The sequence below is a fragment of the Podarcis muralis genome, chromosome 3, assembly GCF_964188315.1.
Source record: "Podarcis muralis chromosome 3, rPodMur119.hap1.1, whole genome shotgun sequence".
Lineage (NCBI taxonomy): Eukaryota > Metazoa > Chordata > Lepidosauria > Squamata > Lacertidae > Podarcis > Podarcis muralis.
Genome location: NC_135657.1, coordinates 92,149,422 through 92,158,207, shown reverse-complemented (window position 1 = coordinate 92,158,207; position 8,786 = coordinate 92,149,422). Strand labels below are relative to the sequence as shown.

The 8,786-nt window shown below is 42.7% G+C and overlaps 1 long non-coding RNA gene across 1 annotated transcript in view; it reads right to left on the bottom strand.

Annotated features, from left to right (window-relative positions):
* Positions 1-8,786, bottom strand: part of LOC114593793 (uncharacterized) — a 31,002-nt gene that overhangs the window by 15,112 nt on the left and 7,104 nt on the right. The gene's annotated exons all lie outside the window — the stretch shown is intronic.

The window sequence follows — 8,786 nt, the reverse complement described above, 5'->3', positions numbered from 1 at the left end:
AATTAGCAAACTAGAACAGGGTATCACGGCCCTCTCAACATGCTACAAACAAACAGGAGCCAAAAAAAACCCCTCATTAAACTCATAGAACAGAAAAGAAGGGAGATTGACTCATTAGAAATTAATAAAACAATGATCAACATCCTATGCTTGAAACAATGCTTTTACAAATATGGAGGGGGAAACTCCAGACTATTAGCAAACAGGTGCAGGGGGGCAAATCACTCCAAGCATGAATACAGTGGTACCTCGGGTTACATACACTTCAGGTTACAGACTCCGCTAACCCAAAAATATTACCTCGGGTTAAGAACTTTGCTTCAGGATGAGAACAGAAATCATGCAGCAGCAGCAGGAGGCCCCATTAGCGAAAGTGGTGCTTCAGGTTAAGAACAGACCTCCAGAACGAATTAAGTTCTTAACCCGAGGTACCACTGTACATTACCATCCTTTTTGGTGATGCAATGTAACATTCTCCTCCAAGAAATAATATCAGGTTTGGCTAGATTCTACTCTAACCTATATACCTCCCACAACCTGACCAAACACGAAATGAACTGCAGTTAGGGTTAGGACTGACCATCTTAACCCTAACTGCAGAGAAACAAGAATTCCTGGACAGTCCTAATACCACAGAGGAAATGGAGACGGTCCTCAAAAACCTAAAGCCACACAAAGCCCCAGGCACAGATGGCTTTACAACAGAAATCTACAAGAAATTCAAAGAAATCCTGGTGCTCTACATGATCCACATGTTTAACAACATCATAAAGGGGTCCCCATCCCTAAAACTTGCATGTCCTCCGAAACAGTCTCTATCCCAAAGCCATTCAAAGATAGTCTCAAAGTAGAATCATACTACCCAATCTCAGTGATAAATCAAGACTATAAAATATTCACATCAATCCTGGCCTACCATTTAAAATGCTTTCTACACAAACTTAATAACCCCAGACCAGCCTGGCTTTGTCCCTAGTTGCAAATTAGGAAATTAGTGGATTTGCTTGAACACAGCAAAACAACCAAATCCCCACTGATGATCATCCCTGGGCTTCCTTAAAGCCTTTGCTTTTTTGGAATGGAAATACCTATTGGAGGTATTAAAGGGACCCCTGACCATTAGGTCCAGTCGTGACCGACTCTGTGGTTGCGCGCTCATCTCGCTCTATAGGCCGAGGGAGCCGGCGTTTGTCCGAAGACAGCTTCCAGGTCATGTGGCCAGCATGACTAAGCCCGTTCTGGCGAACCAGAGCAGCACACGGAAACGCCGTTTACCTTCCCACCAGAGCGGTACCTATTTATCTACTTGCACTTTGACGTGCTTTCGAACTGCTAGGTTGGCAGGAGCAGGGACCGAACAATGGTTGGGCCTACAAGTGAATTTCGCAAAATCTGAAACTATGTGTTTCAACACCCTTCACCCGCATATCCCAAAAGAATTCACCGACACCAGAAAGATAAACTGTGCTGCTCCTAATTCAATATCTTGGGGTACAAATAACCAGAAACCTCATCAAATTATACTACTCCCTAGGGCAGGAAATCAACAAAGACTTAAATAAATGGAACAAAACCAACCTCTCAGACAAGATAGCCATGATCAAAATGATAATTTCCCCAAAAGTGACCTGCTTATAACAAACCCTTCCAATCTGGATTCTCCCAACCCAACTCTAGGTGGCAGAAAAAACACTTATCTTCTCACACAAAAAGCTATGAATAAGCTCCCTTAGAAGGAGGATGGGGAATTCCCAGTATAGAACTATACTACATCGCCAGCTAAGTGCACCCATTCCTCCAAAACAAACTAAGGAAAATTCCCACAACATTAAACAGGTTCACGCAGTCCATGGACGGAAAAAGTAGAGAAAATGTCCCCAAACCCATTCCCACTAATCCCCTCAGCCCACCACCCATTAGTCCATCATGAAGCCTGAGCTTCCAAATAAAAACATGGCAAGCCAAAGGCTTACACCGCCTAACAGACTTCTACAAAAATGACAAACCCTTGCCGACACAAGGAATACAAGACAAATTAGGGGGCATTCTGGCTGATACATCACCAACTATATGCCTTCTTAAATAATCCAGCAATAAAAGCAGCAGCCACCAGACCCCCAACCACCTTAGAAAAACTTCTGACACAATATACAACAATATACATCAACAATAGCATCAACAATATACAAAATACTACTCCAAGACCCCACAAACCCAATGGTCTAAACTCTGGCCTAAACCAGTGTTTCAAGACAACAGTGCACACGCACGCTATAAAGAACTCATGAGCCACCTACTCTCAGCTGCTAGAAGTGTCTTAACTAGACATTGGAGGGACCTGTCAAGAATGAACATAGACCACTGGTACCAAACTATATGGGAAACAGCCATACTAGAAAAGCTAACCAATCAATTGAAATTAGCACAGGGACAAGAGGATGCCTTCACCCTGGTGTGGCTTCCTTTTATTACATATACAACAAAGCCCAGCAATACAACAGCATAACTCCCCCAGTAGTATACAGATTGATATGGCTAATTTGACTCAACAACTCCCACCCCCTTACACACAAACAAAATTTGCTGCAACCAACCAAATGCAACCAACCATGTTCTGGGCTCCCCAATTTCCCACAGAGCCAACAAAAATAAATGAATAGAGAACCTATCCACGCGACGCTGACAGAAAACTCTGTACATACATTATGCAAAAGATGGAAACAGCAATGACATTCTCAGCTGCTGTCAGACACATTTAGTGCAGACAACTGGTCTGCCTATATAGCAGCTTCCATGTGCAGGCACAGACAGAAACTGCTCAGAAGCGGCTCGTGCCAATGAAATTCCCTGTCACAAAATGTGTCTTGAACAATGGGAGTTTCAAACACTGTTTGCATTGTATTTGTTTATAATCTGTTGTAAGCTGTTTGGAGACCATTTGAGCAAAAAGGGTACACATTTTTAAACAGGCACTAATGTCTAGTTTTTCTAACAACATGCCTCTGAGTTGCTGCAAATGTGCAAATAACAGCAAAGGGGTTAAAAGGAAAAACAAAGCTGCTAGTAATGCCAGTGAACTAGGAAGAACTAGGAAGACTTATTTGTTGTTTTGCCTCATCTCCCACACAGTGCAGTTGGAAATCCAAGAGATGCAACCACTGAAGTTGTATGAACAAAACTCACCACAATAAAATCTCTGCATAAATCATTGCAATTTCCCACAGGCAGAAGAGATGACAGATTTTGTAGGTAACTTCGTAGTACTCTCCTCCATACTTCATATTCCAAGGTCAACCTATTCTCTCCATTCTTGGGATTGATGCTGAGGGCAGGAATCAGCTAGATAGTCCTGCTAGTGGAAGCCCACACAAAGACTTAGGCTGGGGCAATGGGACTTCCCATTCGGTACCCGACCCCAATTTCCTCAGGGGGTAGGGAGACTTCCCAGAACAGGGGGAAGAGAAGGGCTTGTTCCATCTGGCAAGCTGAAAACTTGTGCAGATGGAACAATTGACATAGTGCTCCCTGTGCAAATATTGGCATTGAACAGGAGGACCACCTGCGGGCAAATGTTTTTGGTTGATATAAAAGCTATTGTTCATAAGAAAAGATGTCGGAAATACATGGGAGATGCAGCATACTGTATATTTAGATGAAACTGCTCACTTGGCTGTACTCTGAGCGTACATAATTGGATAAATGGCTCGGCCAGGAAGCATAAATAGGTCATGGTCCCAACATTATATACCATGGAAAACTAATGAGATGTGTGGACATACAGTTTGTTCAGGGTTAGGGTTTTTCACTAGGACTATTCTTACTAGCGTCGCACCAGGCGTTTATCAAATTGTGGGCTATCCATCCCAGCACAGGGTCCTGTTCTAGCTAGCAGGATCAGTAGTCAGGGTTGATGGGAACTGCAGTCCAAAAACAGGTGGAGACCCAAGTTTGGGAAATGCTCTTTTAGCCTGCTGTTTTCCCCAAATAGTGGGCTATGTAGGAAAGTAAGCTTGTTTTAGGGAAATGGTGGGCACCACTGAATAAACTACTACAAATCAGGTCTTTAGAGTCTGATTTACTCATTCATGTCCAGATGGCTGCAGTATTGTGTGATGTGTGTGTGTTTGTGTGTGAAAGAGAGAATTAATGAATCAGCCATCTTAGAACAAAAGCAACAGAAAGAATCTTCATTTTGCCTCAAGTACAATGTTTTACAACTGAGCTGGGTCACACATTCATCATCCCTGAGTCACCAAGTGTGAACCAGCCTACAGTCATAGATAAACAGATAATATTGCCATATAACGGCCCAGAAGGCACAGTGTGTTTGGGAACAACCAGAACATACTAAGTAATGAGGACTGTCTGCCCAAAGAGAAGGCTCACCCATAAGTGCCCTGGTACTTTTTAGCATATAGGGTCTTGATTACAGAAGCTTTGCCAGTTAAAATAGCAAAAGCTTGTAGCTTCCTCTGGCCGCATCCAACAAAGTCAGCCCACAGCCTGATGCTATATTTTTTATGCATTTGCCTCAGCATTTAATCACTTGCTGTGCCACTTTCTAGAACAGATCCTAGAGGTAGGCTGTGCTCCCAACTCCCATCCTGCAGAGTCTGTCCAGTAAGATACCATGGTCAACCATATCTAAATCTTCAGAGAGAACTAGGAAAATCAATAGAGTCACAGTCTTTCTTCCACATAAGGTCCTCAGTTAGGACCTGTTTCTGTCACAAACCCAAGCCTGAAACCAGAATGGAATGAGACTAGATAATCCATTTCCTCCAAGAAACCAAGCTTTATGAGGAATGATTGAAGGAGCTTGATATGTTTAGCCTGGAAAAGAGGAGACTGACAGGAGATATGATAGCCATCTTCACATATCTCAAGGGCTGTCCTATGGAAGAGGGAATAAGTTTGTTTTCCCCTGCTCTGGAGGGTAGGACTCAAAGTTACAAGAAATGAGATTCCAACAAAACAGCAGGAAAGGCTTTCTAACAGTAAGAGCTGTTTGACAATGGAATGGTCTCTTTTGGGAGGCTGTGGAATCTCTTTCCCTGGAGGTTTTAAGCAGAGGTTGGATGGCCATCTGTCAAGGATGCTTTAGTTGAGATTCCTGCATTGCAAGGGGTTGGACTAGATGACCCTTGGGGTCCCTTCCAACTCTACAATCCTATGATTCTAAGGGGTTATTTGCAACTTAGTGGTAGATGCCATGCACCTCTGGGTCCACAGTCTCTTTAAAGGCTGCAGACTTTGGGCACACACACCCCCACCATGACGTAAGGAGAGTCAACCCCGTACCCTCTGCAACATCAACTAGTGTCAGATTATAGCCAATATTGTGAAATCCATTAAATTAAATTAAGTGCATATCATACAAAATCTACCAATGCTAACATTGCAAATAGGCCTATAAAAGTTACCGGCTTACTAAAATATTATCTAGATTTACTGCCAATACAGTAAATTATAATCATATATGAACTGTGATGCTTTGGTCAGAGGTAGATTTAGGGCAGCACAACAGGTTCCCAAGCCAAGGGACACGCTGCAGGGCATCACATCTATGACATAGTGCACATGCAGAACAGAAGGCGAGAGGCAGGGGGCCCAGAATTTTGGCCTTGAACAGGGTGCCGCTAAAATTTGAAATGCACCTGCATTGGTGGCCTTACATCTCTTTAATTAACAAAATCTTCCAAGCTCAGCAATACTTATTTGCCATAAACCACCAGGCAAGTTTCTCTCTGCAGATCTGTCCTATGCAATGCTGCATGGTTCACTAATAGAATATTTGTTTTGTACATGATATTACTAAGAATAAGATGACTGGTTGAGGTAGCCAAGTCCAGGAGCCCAAAATAGTGTGACCATTAACACATCACCCAAAAAAGGGAAATACAATACAAAAAAGGGGGCAAAGGTGGATTCAGATTTGCATATGCTGATGTTTGTGCATAGCAGCAAATTGAAGGAGAAATACTCTAATTAAAACAGAAATATAATTCACTGCATACTGGGCAAGACAGTGATCAGCTGATCTGTAAATCTACTCGGTCTGGTGTTTAGGTGCTAACTGTTGATGTGCAACTTCTAGGCCCCTATTCCTCACTGTTTTTATAGTTCCTTAAGACTTGGCCTAGACAGCTCTTCAAGCAGAGGAGCTTTTCAAATAGAGAATTATCCCCTATAAAGTAGGACACAAGGACAACCTGACCATTGTAGTCTATGCATCAATAACCTCAACTGGATTACTGCAATGTGTTCTTTGTTGGGCTGTCCTTGGGTCTGGTCCAGAGCTTTAGCTAGTGCAGAACACTGCTACTAGACCGGTGATGGTAACAGATTGCCTCCAACACATTACATCAGTGTTAAAAGACCTTCCCATCTGCTACCAGACTAGGTTCAAAGTTTTTGTACTAGTCCAGAATATCTTAAGCCCTGAATACCTTAAGGAAGACCTTACTCGTATGCCCCAGATCAATCCCTGAATTAGGGAGAGGACTGTGAGTGGTCCCTCAAGACCAGAAACACAAGTGCCTTCAGTGCAGTGGGTGCAACTCTATGGAACTTATGGGTCAACGATGCAAAAAGCTCCATGAATGATTCAGCACAGGAGCCCTGTGTGTGTTCATCCATGCCCAAGTGCCTGGATACTATGGATTTTAAAATATTCATTGTACGCATCTATAAAATACACAATGCATAATGTATCATTTAGATGGTTTTTTCCTGAACTCTTCCAACCAAAAGCTCATTCAGTAGCCACCTTTGCTCATCATGCTACAATAGGTCTTCTTCTGCGGGGCAACATTTGAGGCCAGATACAAGTGAAAAGGACACATATAATCCTGGCTCCAATATAGGTCTGGGAATGGAGAGATTTACATGTTCTAAGAACATAGAAGACACTTGCCGGATCAGACCAAAGGTCCTTCTAGTCCGTAACAAATTGTGGTAACCAGACTGCTGTTCAACTTGAAATACACATCTTAACGTAGTGCCAGCTAGCATCCTTTTATAATAGTAAGATATATATTATCTGGTTGAAATGTATATATTTAAATACTCTTGTTCCAGGTACCCTAGCCAAATACTCCAGAATATATACTTAATTCCTTGCTATGTAGCAGCATAGTGTCATTATACATGGTTAAATAATGAATGCTTTTTGCTCCAGTGCTGATTGCATTTCACTGGTCAGTGGGCTGTATAGTGCTTGCTCAGAGCTTTACGTTTACTCGGGGCCTGTGTATGCACGCACACATGTACGCCATTTCTAGCCCTGCCAGACAATTCAAACATTGCAACTGGGTCTCTGCTCTTCTTGTTGTTCTTTCACTTTAGTAAACCACTAACTTTAACCACCTCTTCACAGTGCCTTCAGTAAGAAGTGACTTTTTTTTGTTTTTTGCATATGTGAACAAATAGCACATAGTCTTCTTGATTGTATTGTACCACTCTTTGCTTACCTGGTGGCCTTCAGCTCTTTTGTACTACAGCTCCCATCAGCTCCAGCTGTGTAGGCTGTGGCTGATGAGAGTTGTAGTCCAAACCACCAGGTTGTCAAAGGCAGTGCTAAACTATTCAGAGCACAGGTGGGAGGTCCTATGATTGAGTGCTCACTCCTGTAAAAACGTTTTTATATATGATGTGTGTAACCCCATCTCAAAAATTCCAGGGAGTAAAATGCTGGTCAAGCCTTCTTTTTGACATACTAAATATGAACACCTTGATGTACCCATGAAAAATTCTTTTTCCTGTTTCATATGTGTGGAGTTAGTGAGGCAGACAGAAAGGCCCCACAAAAGAACAGACTTTTCTGCCTGGCTCAGTGTGTACCTGGACAGATTAGCAAGATTGTTAGTACATCAAGAAAGGGCAAGAAAGAGGTTTAGGGATATGAGTGAGACGCTTCAGTTTGAACCTTCTAATACAGTGGTGCCCCGCAAGATGAATGCCTCGCAAGACGAAAAACCCGCTAGATGAAAGGGTTTTCCATTTTTGAGTTGCTTCGCAAGACGAATTTCCCTATGGGCTTGCTTTGCAAGACGAAAATGTTTTGCGAGTCTTGCGATTTTTTTCCGCTCCCCCCCCCCTTTTTCTAAGCCGCTAAGTCGCTAAGCCTTTAATAGCCGCTAAACCGCTAATAGCGCTAATCCGCTAAGCCGCTAATAGGGTTGCTTCGCAAGACAAAAAAACCGCTAGACGAAGAGACTCGCAGAACGGATTATTTTTGTCTTGCGAGGCACCACTGTACTGGAGTAACCAATAGGGTGCTTTCCAGATGTTCTTGTTTTCATCAGCCATAGCCAGTATGGCCAATCGTCAGGGATGACAACATCTGGAGGGGACCACAATAAAAACATAACACACACATAAAAAAGTAAGGTGTCTGAATATTATCCATTAGCTCTGATGCAGAGCTATGGAATGTGCACTCCAGTATTTTGCTTAGGACAAAGCTAAGGCTTCCGTGTGAGACTGTGGAACAATGGAGCACACCTTCTGCATTTTTTATATGCAACCACCCCCCAAAAACCCCCCCCCCAGCAAACAGCTTTCACCTTTACCAAACACAGGATGGTATATACATTGCATATTAATGGGATCGTTGCATCCCGTGTGTTTCTGCATGAATGCAATTTTCTTTCTTTCTCACAGAATCACTTTTACAGATGGATGGAACAGTCTCCAGACAAGCAGTTGGCAAACAACATATGAATCACTTGAAATGTTTAATGAACATACTTTCAATGCCTTAGGTTTAGGCTTAAAAGATTTAG